The following is a 13,234-nucleotide window of genomic DNA, read 5'->3' as shown; positions in this document are numbered from 1 at the left end:
TAAATTATTCCTCCAGGAACTGAGGGGAGATCTTCAGGCTACGCCCAGTTTACCCTCATGGGCTTCTTGAGCTGAGGATCCTCCAAAGCTGGAAGCCAGGTGGGGAGGAGGGTTGCAGCTTTGAGACCCCCTGTGAGAAGATGTGGCTGAGACAGTGCAGCGGAGGCTGACCCCGAGTCCGGGGTGCCTGGTGTCCTGCTTTCCCGGGTGGGTAGGAGGGTGGCCAGCAGGATCCTGACAGCCACACGCGTGGTCAAGTTGGGTGTCAGGGAGCGGGTGTGACTTAGCATCATGGCACTACTTGAGTCATTGTTTTGTGACTCTGGGGGACTCGCTCCTGTTTCAGGTTCAGTAGAGCTAAGATTCCAGTTCGGGTTATGCTGTGGTACCGGTGAGAGAGAAAAGCCCTCTCCTGGCTGGAAGTCAGCCACTCCCGCCCTGCGTGGGAACAGGGGTGGAGGAGACGGAGACCCTTTGCCTGGTCACACCCACATCCAAATCCCGTGGGTCGGGTAGGAGCTCTGCTCTCCCTCAAGTCCCCACAGGCAGGAAGGGGTCAGGGCATTGAAACGTTCTTGTGTGCTAAAAGCAAACCCTTGCTGGGAGGAGGTGCAGGGAGAACTTCAGGCCAGAGACTCCATAGCGGGCTGTTCTGGAAACCCTTAAAGAATGGAGCTTCATGGTCTGGTTCTCCCTGGGCAGAGGCATGGCTGACGTCTAATGAATTTAATGCAAGTGTCTAACGAGGGAGCTGGACTAGAGGGTTTTAAGACCCCTCTCTGGACCTGAGAGTCTGTAGTCCGTCAGTGGGTGAGTGCAAGCTTTGTCTTCTGGGAGACTTGCGTTTAAGTCTCATGTCCCTGTTTTTTGCTTTGCTGTGCAGCTTGGGGCAAATTGCTTAACCTCTCTGAACCTTAATTTCCTTATCCCAGAAGTAGACAGCCGGTATAAGAAGGAGTCAGCCTCGTGGTAGGACCTGAGTCAGGGGTGGTTGCTTTCCCTCCTTCTCCTTCTTGGAGTTGGCAAAAGCCTGTGGGAACACAGTACTTCGTTTCTCAAGTGCGCTCCTGTCAATCACAGACCCAAGCTTCCTTCCCACACCAGGAGGGGAGGACGTTCAGCTACAGCGAAATTCACATGGAAGGCACTGGTTCTCTTTGAGGACAGGTGTGGCTCAAGAGTCCACTTGTCACCTGAGAGTGTCACCAAGAGTCCCTGGCCTCTGTCAGTGCTTGGGAACTTGGAGTGCCCGTGACCCCACACCCTCACAGGGGGCCGGCTCACCCACCGGCAGCAGCGCTGGGCTTTCTCAGGACACTCACTGGCACATGGGAGGCATCAGATAATAATATCCTTGTTATTCAGAGCAATGCCCTTCAATCATGCTCCTTAAATAATTGAAACAGAGGTTCTCAAAGTGCGGCCCCTGGACCAGCAGCATCAGCATCACCTGGAACTTGTCAGGGATGGACATTCTGCACCCCACCCGGGACCACTGAATCAGCAGTGGGGGCGGGGGCGCACTGTCTGTTTTCACAGGCCCCCCCACAAGGGGATTCTGATGCACAACAGAGATGGAGAGCCCCTGAATTAGAATATCTTTCAAAACCTGTTGTCTGTCTTTCAAGGGTATTTCTTTGGCCTGCCTGACGATGCTCGCTGGCTCCTAGATGTGATTTGGGAGGTTACAACTTGACCAGGCTCATCGAGGCTGGGCTGGTATCTATGAGCCGGGTTGGGTGACGCCTCCCCGAATGCGCGAGAAGGGCTCCGGAATCCTTGAGCCCCATCCTCTTCCCGGCGTAGACAAGGGCCTTTGATCAACGGGTCACGGGGGGCGGCTCTCCTTCCTTCGCAGGGTAGCAGAGGTGTGCAGACCCTGTGCTGACCTGTTTTCTTCCGGCCCAAGCAGAGCTGTTTCCCCTCGTCCTGGTTCTCGCGGTGGACAAGTGCCTCTGAGATCACACAGAGATGCTGCGGGAATTGTGTTCTGCAAATGGATGCCGCCAGCGTGGCCCCGCCGGCACTGAGCCGGAGCCCAGGCAGCGGTATGAGGACCGTATGGAGGCTGGAATCGTCGGGGAAACCTGATGCCTGGGTGTTGCCGTGTTCTGCCAAGCCGCCTTCTGAAGGATGTGCTGGTTTCCATCCCGCGGTCTGTTATCATCCTGTTCACGGATTCACTGAATGAGGGCACATCCAGGCCACAAATAGCACTTGACTTTGAGATCTAGGACCAGCTGTCGTTCCTGAGGGTGCCAGTCCCTCCACAAGGACTGTGAAATGTTTAGAGTCTGGGATGGCCTCTGTTCTGAGAACCAGACATTTCAAACAGCTGCCCAGAGTTTTTCTAATATCCTAGTATTTGGTGTTATAAATGGACTTGGCCTCGGGGTGAGTCCCTAGACGTTCCACCTCTCTTTTCAGAGGTAGCGTGATGTTTGTTTGTTTTTTTAATATGTAAATCATTTTTTCTTTTGGATGTTTGTTTTGGGGGAGAGGTAATTTAGTTTGTTTGTGTGTTTATTTATTTATGTATTTGTTTATTTATTAACGGAGGGACTGGGGATTGAACCCAGGACCTCGTGCATACTGAGTGTGCGCTCTACCACTGAGCTGTACTCTGCCCCCCGGAGGCAGTGTGGTTTTGGAGTGAAGCAGATCTGAATTTAATTTTGGCTCTGCCACTCGCTAGCTGTGTGGCCCAGGGAAAGTTACCGAATGTCTCAGAGCCTCAGTTCCCTTACGGCTCCAAGGGAGATAAGAATCCTTGCAGAGCTGCTGGGAAGATAACCAGAGGCTTACAGCGTGATGCCTGGCACGTGGCAGGTGATCTTTAAGCTGTAGTTATTATTGTGGGCTTTGCCTCTGGCAAAGCTTTGGGGAAAGAATCGATCTCACTGCATGGAAAAATCGCTTTGAAGTAACTGTTTCAAAATTTTAATGGAAGGAAGATGAAAAAGCTTTCAGAGCAGCAAGCAGAAGTCCCTCCAGCCACGTTTGGGTATCCCGTTTCCTCGTCCGTCACAGCACCCTGCAGGGGGAGTCCTAGAGGGCGCCCCTGCTGGGCACCCGGTGAGGGACTGGAGCCGCCGCGCCGCCCGTCAGCGGCTGTGGGGCTGGCTCAGGGTGCCGAGCTTGGCTGCTGCTTCCCACCCTGACATGTCTGCCCGGGACGCGGACTGACCACGCCAGGAGCTCCGGCCCGCGGAGCCAAGAGTTCTAAGAACTGATTCTTGACATTTCTCTGTGATCTCATCGGTCAGGTCACTCGAACCCTTTGGGGTGGAGAGTTGTCCATTTGAAAGGACATGTGAGACAATGTCCAGAGAGTTCTGTGGGCTTTGCAGAAGGAAAGCGTTGGAACAGAGCAACTTGGCTGAGGCTGACGGCTCAGACACCAGCCTGGCCCAGAGTGGGTGTTTGTATTTCCTGAGGGTGCTCAGCAAATCAGGGGCGTTAAGTCATTAGGTGACATCGAATGGGCCAGTCTTAAATATTCAGCAGAACAGCAGAATAAACTTGTAAAACCTAGATTCTTTTCAGCCTGGTGACAGTTTATTTCACTGGCACTCTTGGGGGCATGATTTTTACTGCGGTAAAATATACTTACTGCAAAATCGACTATTTTAACCATTTTAACGTGTACGGTTCAGTAGCACTAAGTACATTCACATTGTTGAGCAACCATCCCCACCCACCCACCCACCCATAGAAGTTGATCATCTTCCCAAACTGAAACTCCGTCCCCATTAAATACTAGCGCCCCCACCAAGCCCTGGTGAGCGCCATTTCTTCTACCAAAACTCTTGTAAAGATCAAAGGAGGCTTCCAGAAGATAGTAGAATGGGCTTCCAATAACCCTCGCCTTCAACAATATATTTAAGAACGCTGTCTTCTTAATGTGGGACCTCTAACTCTTCAGATATAGAAACAAAACAAAGGCTCAGACACATGCGGAAGTGTTTTGCCCCTTCGGAGTAACTGTGGATGTTTTCATTTTTCCCTTGCTGAAAAGAGCAATATAATGTTTAGAAAAGAACACTTGCAAAGAAGAAAGGCTTGGAACACACCGCTGCCTTCCTGAGTTGCTGACAGCTGTTACTCAGTGGAAACCTCAGTGGAAACAAAGAAATATTGCAGCATTGTTTTAACATGAACATTCGAAGTGGCTTCCTTCCAAAGCCTGGCTGATTTAGGGACCTGGGATCTGCGGCCAGAGCCTCCTGTACCGTCTTAACTTCTTCCCCATGTCTCTTGTTGATGCAGCTGTGGACGAGTCTGGTGTGCATCCTGAATCTGCAATTGCTTCCCTTCTCTGGGAGTCAGATGTTTCTAGGCTATGTTACTGCATATTCCTGGACTGTCGCCTCCTCTGTTTCCAGGGTGTTTGCTGGATTGAGGAATAAGCAAGCTTTGCGCTGCTGGGAAGCTTCACGAGCTTTGCTCAGAGTCCTAGGGGCAGGTCTGGCCAGCAGAGTTTAGTGCAAAACCATTGAAATTTGAATCGGGGGTCATTTAAGAGAAATTGAAGCATTTTCCCCCCAGGAGGGACCGTATCTCCACAGCATCAGTTTTCTTTGCAGAACTGGCGGCGTGCGGTTGGCCTGTTTTGAGCCCTGGAAGCCAGTCACAGACCTGCTTGCCGAGCCTTGAGCCTGACTCACCGGGTGCCCCGCTGAGTCATTTCACCGCTTATTTTTTCCCACCAATAATGGGGCTGATAACGCCTGCCCTGGTTGTAAGACTCAAATGAGAAAACATATGTGAAAGTGATTTGACATCATACGGCTCTTTCCAAGGGAAATGCAGCGGGCCTGGTGGTGACTCATATCGGTCCGTCCCAGCGAGTTTGGGGCAGAGCCTCCTGACGGGGTGCCCAGAGGTCAGAGGTGTGTATGAGGGGGTGTCGAACCCCTCAGCCCTTGAACTGGGACTCACCTCCTAAGAGTATTATCACTTCCTGAGCAGGCTGTGACCAATGACAAAAATGACTGGAGAAATGCTATTTGAGAGGCCTGGTGGGGAGGACCCACCAGCATTAATAAGAGGAGCTGAGATGGGTCCTGGGCGAGGGCTTCCGTATGACACACTTACACTAGTCATCCTGGCTCAAATGCCACTTCCTCCAGGAAGCCTTCCCTGAGCTCCAGGCTCAACATTTGCCCAAGTAACCCCCTCCCAGACCAGACAGAGAATGTTTTCCCCACCCAGCGAGTTTCTTCACATTCTTTTCTGGGGCTCAGCCCCGATACTCGCTCTCAGGCCTCCACTTTCCTGATTTTGAGCACTTTGGGTTGGTTTTGCCGGTTTTTGCGATCTGTGCAAATGGAATTGTAGCGTCATCCTTCTTTTGTGTCCGCCGCTGCGTCTGCTGGGAGGGAATAGCTCTTTGCTGTCCTGAGCCTCCTCTGAGGTGCCCCCAACCCCGACCCCATCTTAACTCACTTCCCAGGGAGCCTCTGCTCCGGCACCCCTTCTCCCGCCCTGCTTCCCAGTCCTTGTGGTCGGGGGAGGGTGGGAGGTGGCGGCCACAGCGACAGGAGTGGTGTCTCCTGCTGTCCTCGGAGGAAGTACCAAGGGCAGGAAGAGATGGCTTTTCTGACCCCGCCAGAGGGGAAGACCATGGCCTGGAGTTCGGAAGAGGCCGGCTGGCATGGTGATGAACTTGAATACCAGTTCTATGACCTTGAGAAAGTCATTTGACCTTGCTGGGCCTGTTTCCTCCTTCCCAAAATGGTGGGGTCGTTTGGATGAGATGTTCTTTAAGGTTCTTTTGGATCCGCCGTCTGTGGCCCTGAGCCCTCTCTGCTCTGGACCATCGATACATCCTCTGCTTGGATGTAGTTCCCAGGTGAAAAGTCTCCGCCGAGTGTGTGCTTATCCCACCTACGAGTCCAGCATTCCTGTAGACCTGGTTCATTTTATACCCTGGGTTTGAAAAATATTTCAACAGTGGGGATTCTAGACTCCTTGCACGGATTGATGGAGGAGGCGCCTTTTTTCTGCCAGCTGACCTCAGGTCCTTGCCCCTGCCTACGGGAAAAGGGCTATCTGGTGATCCTCTCTATAGAAGTTTCTAGAAAATGGATGAAAGGACACTTCTGTTTCTGGAGTATTCTGATGTCTTGGTTCAATAGTTTTAGAAAATCTTTAGACTCTGGAAAGTCTGTATTTTTGGATTCCGTTCAAAATGGGGCCCCCAGGGAGGAGGCAAGCTGTGTAACAGTGATGCTACCATTGGCGGCCAACTGTGGGCCAGCTGCTGGCCGCCACGGCTCGGAGTTTCCCGGCAATAAAGCAGGGAGCAGCCTCTGCTTTATCTTGCAGGGTTGTCTTGAGCAGCAGATAAAACGCAGCCCAGAGAAAAGGGCATCATTACGATGAATCTGGTGGAGCTGAGTAAACCTTGGGCGGGCAAAGGGTCAGGTGGCTGGTGAATTAATCCTGGGCTTTTGTTTCCTGGTCTGATCAGAGCCCAGTGCTTCTGGAGGGCCCCTCCAGTTCTTCTGCACAGCTGCCCCCCCTCACCTTTTCTTTCTTCTGTCCTTCTTTTCTCTTGAACACCTCCCCTTTCAGCCCTGCTGCTGGGGGGAGCCTGCTGAGTGCCGAGCGCCCCTCTCCCTCTGCACCCCCTGCACCCACGGCTCCCTGGCAGGAAATCCCGTGTGGCCCAGCCCCGGGATCTGACCAGCCCTGCCTCCCAGTGCCAGGGCGGGGACGCCCCAGGGGCCGCCGGTGTGCCTGCGTCTCAACCCTCCAGCTGGCCTGGGATGTTTAGAGCCATGGTGCACGATGGCCAGATGGGGCTTAGAGCTCCTCGCTGAGGCCCAGACAGGCCAAGCCGCCTGCCCCAGGTGCCTGGACGGCTTGTCTCCCGTCCACCTTTGCCTGAGCTCCTTAAGCCTACAGTCTCTGCCCCACATTCATTGATGTGGGTTTGCCTGGTTTATAACTTTGAGAATCTGGACAAAGCCTCACACAGATACTCATTATTTTTGATCCGATTGAACAGTTAATAGACATATGTTTCATTGAATGGAAGTCTGCAAGAATTGATGTATCCAGGAACATGATCTGGCATATGAATTGCCTGTATCTGGAAACGCCTGGATACCCACTGGCCCCCTTTCTGGTAATGCCTTCTGCCTCTATGTGTAGCAGAGACGGTCAAGGCGAGAAGTGCAGAGGAGGGAAAGGGGTTAATCTCCATCCTCATCTTCCTCCTTTGCCTCCTGTTCTCCCAACATCCTCAGAACATTCCCTGCAAGTCGCTAGAGATTTAAATCAAAATGTCAACCTGCTCTTCATTCCCGCTTACTGAGCTGGCCCCCGGGGGATGGGATGTGTCGCTTTTACAGTGGGCGACATCCTTCTTGACACATCTTCTGGGGGTGGCCTCATCCGTGGAGCGGCCATGGCACCGACGACAGGCTCATGGATCATGGGGGCTCGGATCTTACCCCTTCGTTATGTCACTGGTTCCCAGCTTCTGAAACTCAGCATCAAAACATAACCAGTTTTCTGAGTTGAGCACGGCCCCCAGGTTCTTGGGGAATGTGTAGAGCTTGGCACCCAGAAACCTCTCTGTGCTGGGTCATTAGCTGCAGCCAAAACGAAAAGCATTTCTGTCGAGCGGCCGGGCTGTGGGTGGCATCCTCTTTTCAGCAAGGCTGAATGCAAAGGGATTCTTTTCTGTTTCCAGCGTGGGATGGGGTCTGCCTTTCTCTGCTGTGTCTGTGTGAGATGGTCCGCTTAGTTCAACAGCTCTCTGGGTTGGCTCAGAAGATGGGCTTTGGGTCCCCTAGTTCCCGGTGCTGCCGGGAAGCTGTATTGCACTAAACCACGGGACTCATGCATCATTCGAAACCAGCCAGCTCCGTCTCTGTAGATCCAGATTAGACGTGGTGCTGCTCATTTGCTTAAAATAGAGATACAAGTCCCAGACATGGAGGAAACTGCCAGTGGTTACTTCTCAACCTTTTAAAAGAGATCTGGAGTTGCCTTTCAAGTGATAGAGACATAATTTATAAGGGTTTCCCCCAGACTAGTTTCCAAAACAGTGGGGCTATTTCATGGTCAAGTTTGCCTCACCTCCAAGGTCCACGGTGGTTCAGGATGTGGGGTTTCCCCTGCAGGGGTGGGATCTCACAACTTCCAAACCCCTAGGGCTGTGGGGTCTCTTGTCAAGTCCCTGAGCAGTGCTGATGCCCCCTCACCTCTCCGCAGAGTTACCACATCGGGGGGAGCTGAGGGTGTTCCAGCCGCCAGTCCAGACCCCCTCTGCTTCTCAGCAGGGCCTCGTGGAGTCTCCTCGTCTCCTTTTGTTTGGACCAATGTGATCCTCTTGGAATACTTGCATCCATGTGTCTTAGTCTGTTCAGGCTGCCAGAACAAATCCCGGTAGACTGGGTGGCGTAAACAACAGGATTTCATACCTCACAGTTCTGGAGGCTGGGGAAGCCAAGACCGAGGTGCACTGATGCACTAGGACGGGGCAGGAGGTCAGAGGTCAGTGCAGGCACTAACTACTACGGGGGCTGGAGAAAGCAGCTCGCCATGCAGGGTCTGTGTAGGTGCTGGTCCCTGGCTTTGGGGCCTCTGTGTGCTGGTGGCCATGTTAACTCCAGCATCCAGGGAGTGCATGGGGAGAGGGGGTTGCATGCTGCAGGCCGTGTGGGCAGGGGCAATGGGGCCCTGGCTTGTCTTGCTCTTGTTCAGCGAAGGGCCAGCCCCTGCCCCGGGCCCTGGCCAGCCCACCGTCTCTGCCCCGGACACAGCCCGCCCAGCCGGCCACGTGATCAGGGAGGCATTTCCACTCAAGTCCAGCGTGGGCCCCTCTGCGTGTGGCACTGGGGCCGCCCCCTCCTCAACACGCCTCCGCGGCATTCTCGCAACTCAACTGTTGCTCTGCCAGCATCCTCGTCCAGGCCCCCGCCATCTTTGTCCCAGATGTCGCAGAAGCCTCCTCGCTGGCCCCCCGGCTTCTATGGTTGCCCCCTTCCGCTCCACCCAGCATGCGGTGGAGTTTCCCATCGGCTTCCTGACAGCGCAGCAGATTCAATTTCGGGGCAGAAATGAGAACTGAGCTCTAAAGCTCCGATAGAGTCAGAGACAGAAAAATGTCCAGCAGTGCCACTCTCCGCACTTTTCTTGGTGGAGAAATGGTCTTCTTTTAGAAAAATATGGTGTTTACATATGAATGTAGTAAGTTTACTATTGATATTTTTCAATGGATAAATAAATATTAAAATTTTGTCCATTTAGTTTTGAAGACGGTCCATTTTGAAAGACGTAACAAGCATAAACAAAAGCTCGTATCTGGGGAGCTCCATAATAGAATTTTTTAAAAGGTTTTTTCAGGGAAAGGTAGTTAGGTTTATTTATTTGTTTGTTTATTTATTTTAATGGAGGTACTTGGGATTGAACCCAGGACTTTGTACATGCTGAGCACACGCTCCACAACTGAGCTATACCCTCCCCCTGATAATAGAGATTTTTAAGGGTGTAAAGGGCTCTTGAGATCCCAAAGTGTGAGAGCTACAGGTATAGAGTGTTTCTTAAACTTACTGCATCCAGAATCCCCCTCCGTCACCCCTTGGGGGTCAGGCAGCCATCGTCAGCGTCTGAGGGCAGAGGTGTCCCATTTGGGAAGCATTGGAATCCGTGCTCTCTTCTAGGGCGGGAAGGGCAGAACATCGAAGTGGATAATTTGCGGCACAGAGTCAGGGAACCTGAGCGCGGATCGTGGCTCTGTCGCTTAGTGGCTGTGTGGCTCTGGGCACAGGACCTAACCTTTGGGGCCACGGCCCCTCCTGTGTGTGATGATACACTAGCGCTTCTGCTGGTACCACCAGCCCTCCAGGTCTGCTGAGAAGACGCTGTGCGATCTTGCGTGCAGAGCGCCCGGTAAGGAAGTGCTTTCTAATATTACCACTCTGTTTCTAATAGAGTTGTAGTTTGTGTTACATGGTAGTAATTATATATTATATAGTAAATATACAATATAATCTTACTATGTAATAATGTTCCTACTAGAGTTGTATCTTAATTTAAAACAACCACCATAATAAAAGAAACGTTGACTCAAAGCCTATGAGAAATGGAGGAAGAAGTTAACCCGAAAGTGAGCAAAGAGGAAGACAGTGGTGCTCGGAAGAAATGGCTTCTCTGGGGCGTGGCCTTGAACCCCCAACTGAAAAGGCTGGAGGTGGGTCTTCACAGCTGGGCCACTGGTTGGCTGAGGGGGGCGGGGAGGGGGCTCGCCTTGGCCAGTCTTGGTATAGGCGGGATTTAAAACGAGAGTGATTTTTCCCCACTGCTTGCCTAGCCCAAGCCTTCGGGGGCCTGAGAGTGTGTGGTGGGGCTCTGCCTCCCCAGACGGAACTCTGGTGGCTGCACCTGAAAAACAGAACGCAAAGGAAGTGCCCCTCCGTCCCGGGCTGAGCAGCTCTGCGGCCTCTCCCTGGTGGCTGCTCCCTGCTGTCTGCTTCTGAGTAACTGCTTCTTTGGCTGATGGAGTGAAACTAAGAGACGCATTTGACCTTGGTCTATTTATAGCCAGGAAGTGTCATGAGTAAAACCAGAGCAGGGGAACCATACGAGGTCCCGGGGGATGGGTTGCATTTGTGTGAGTGTGTGTGTGTGCACGGTTTGGCCAAAGGCACGATTATCTCTAGAAGGAAGCCCGAGAGGCTAGGTCAAGAGGACGACCGGCCTTTCTTCCCTTCTCCGAGCTTAGTTTCACTGTCTGTACAGCGGGACCGCGCTCACGTCCTTGGTGTCCCTCTTGGGCACACGGCGGTGGAAGTGACATCATTCTAAACCGTTGTAAACATCAAGGGCTCTGGAAGGCATGTTTTTCTTATTTTCCAATGAGAAAAACCACAGAATTGCTGGCCGGGGAGGGAAAAAAACGTCAAAACCTCAGCAGCTCAACTATCCGCGGCATCCTGAGCCTTCTTGCAAGCTTCTCTCGTCATGGTGTGATAGCAGCGGAGAACAGTCAGCCGCAGGGCTGCGGAGCCTCCGTCTGCTGGGGACAGAGGGTTCTTGGCTCTCCCGTGCCCCTCCGCAGACGGAAGCTGCTCTGAGGTCGTGGGCGCCCCAGTTGGGGGCAGCTCTGGGCGAGGCTGCGGGCCGGGCCCCCTCACGCTGGTGTCTGCAGGGGTGAGCCTTTGGATGGAGCTGGACGAGGGAGACATTGGAGAGGCAAGAAAATGATCCCCCAGGGCTGCAGCCCAGGGTTGCGTCCCCAACCCGAGGAAGGTTTGTGAGCACATCCGGGCCCCACGCTCTCCGATAGCCCTTCTCTTGTCTTGAAAGCCATGCCCAACCTGGCGGCAGTGGAATGGGGGATAATACCTGCATGAGGTGATGTCTAAAAGGTCTGGGCCACCTTGAAATGACCTTCACCCCAGCTTGACTGGATGGCAGAGCTGAAGGGGTCCCACTTGGCCTGGAAGTCTTTTCTTCCACCACCAGGATGCTTTTTTGAGAATGAAGGGAAGTGCTATTAATAATGACTCTGGGGCACAGGAATACACTGAGACGGTCTGGGTGGAGGGGACATATGGTCACCCACCTGGAGCTCATGATGGCCAGGTGGAGAAGCTTACCCCGGGGGGCTTCCCATGGGAAGGAGGCCAGCCACTCCCCGAGGGTTAGAGAAAGAGCCCCATTCTTTCCGCCTGAGGAGGGGCTGGCCAGCGGACATCTTGGGAGAAGGGCCACAGGACGTCGCTCCACTGATGAAGGAGGCCTTCTTGGAAGTCTGGTTTGGTGTCATTATAATACTTCACATTTTCCTAGGGTTTCAGACTTTTCTTTTTTTTTTTTTTAACTAAAATATAGTTGATTTACAATGTTGTGTTAATTTCTGGTGTACAGCATAGTCATTCAGTTATACATATATATTCCTTTTCATACGTTTTTTCATTATAAGCTATTGGAAAGTATTGAATACAGTTCCCTGTGCTATACAGTAGGACCTCATTGTTCAATCTATTTTATATATAGTAGTTTGTATCTGCAAATCCCAAACTTCCAATTTATTCCTCCATACCCGCTGAAACCATAAGTTTGTTTTCTATGCCTGTGAGTCTGTTTCTATTTTTTAAATAAGTTCATTTGTGTCATTTTTTTAAGATTCCACATATAAGTGATATCATATATTTATCTTTGATTTATTTCATTTAGCATGATATTCTTTCGGTCCATCTGTATTGCTGCAAATGTTATAATTTTATCCTTTTTAATGGCTGAGTAGTATTCCATTGTATAAATATACCACAACTTCTTTCTCTAGTTATCTGTCAATGGATATTTATGTAGTTTCCCTGTCTTGGCTGTCATAAATAGTGCTGCTGAACATCTGGGTACATCATATTTTCAAAAACACTTTCACAGATCCACAATTTGATCAGAAAAATCCCGCCCAACAGTGCCAGGGTGGACGGGGCCCCTGCTCATTGTTGGAATGAAGAACTCGAGTTGCTGATGGGCTCAAAGCCATTGGCCTGCGAGGAGCGAATTCGTTTCCCGGTATCTGGTTGATCAAATATTCTCTCACCACGCCACCACCAGGACAGTGGTAAGGTCCAAGGGTCTCATAACACATTTCTACCAGACTAGTAACCTTTGAGAGGGTGCAGCAAATCAGGCAGGAGAAGCCTTGCTTTGCTGTGGAGCTGAGAAGCCCTTCCAGGTGGAGAGGGAAAGAGAGCCTGTCTGGATGTGGGGCTCAGCCATCCACGCAGGTCTCTGGGTGCCCTCGTGGTCTTACTGTAGCAGCCGAGCCCAAGACCCATCCCTGGTAAGAGCCGCAGCAGTGGGGACAGCTGGATGAAGGATGGATTAAATTCCCAAGCCTTCCGGGGAGAGTGACTCACTCCCCCTGTGATGCCATGGGATGGCAGAGAGCGGCCTTGGTGGTCATCTCCTCCAGGCCCTTTATCTAAAAGAGAGGACCTGACGCCTGGAGGAGGAGGCGGCGGCCAAGTGTGCCTACCTACTGCCAAGCGTCTCACTTGCGCGAATCTCAGTGAATCTGCAAAAACTTCTGAGATGGGAAATACAATCTGAGATCAACTCTGTTGCTCCAGCTGGCAAGTGGGGAAGCAGGATTTGAACTCAGTCCTCAGTCTGACCCTGAAAGCCCCGCTCTGGGTACCGCCCGTCCCCGCCTCCCCCTGAGGCTCTTCGTCTGGAAGAAGCCAAGCCCAGCTGAAGGTCC

This window comes from Vicugna pacos, chromosome 11, assembly GCF_048564905.1.
Source record: "Vicugna pacos chromosome 11, VicPac4, whole genome shotgun sequence".
In the NCBI taxonomy this organism is placed as follows: Eukaryota; Metazoa; Chordata; class Mammalia; order Artiodactyla; family Camelidae; genus Vicugna; species Vicugna pacos.
Note: the sequence above shows the minus strand (reverse complement) of the source record.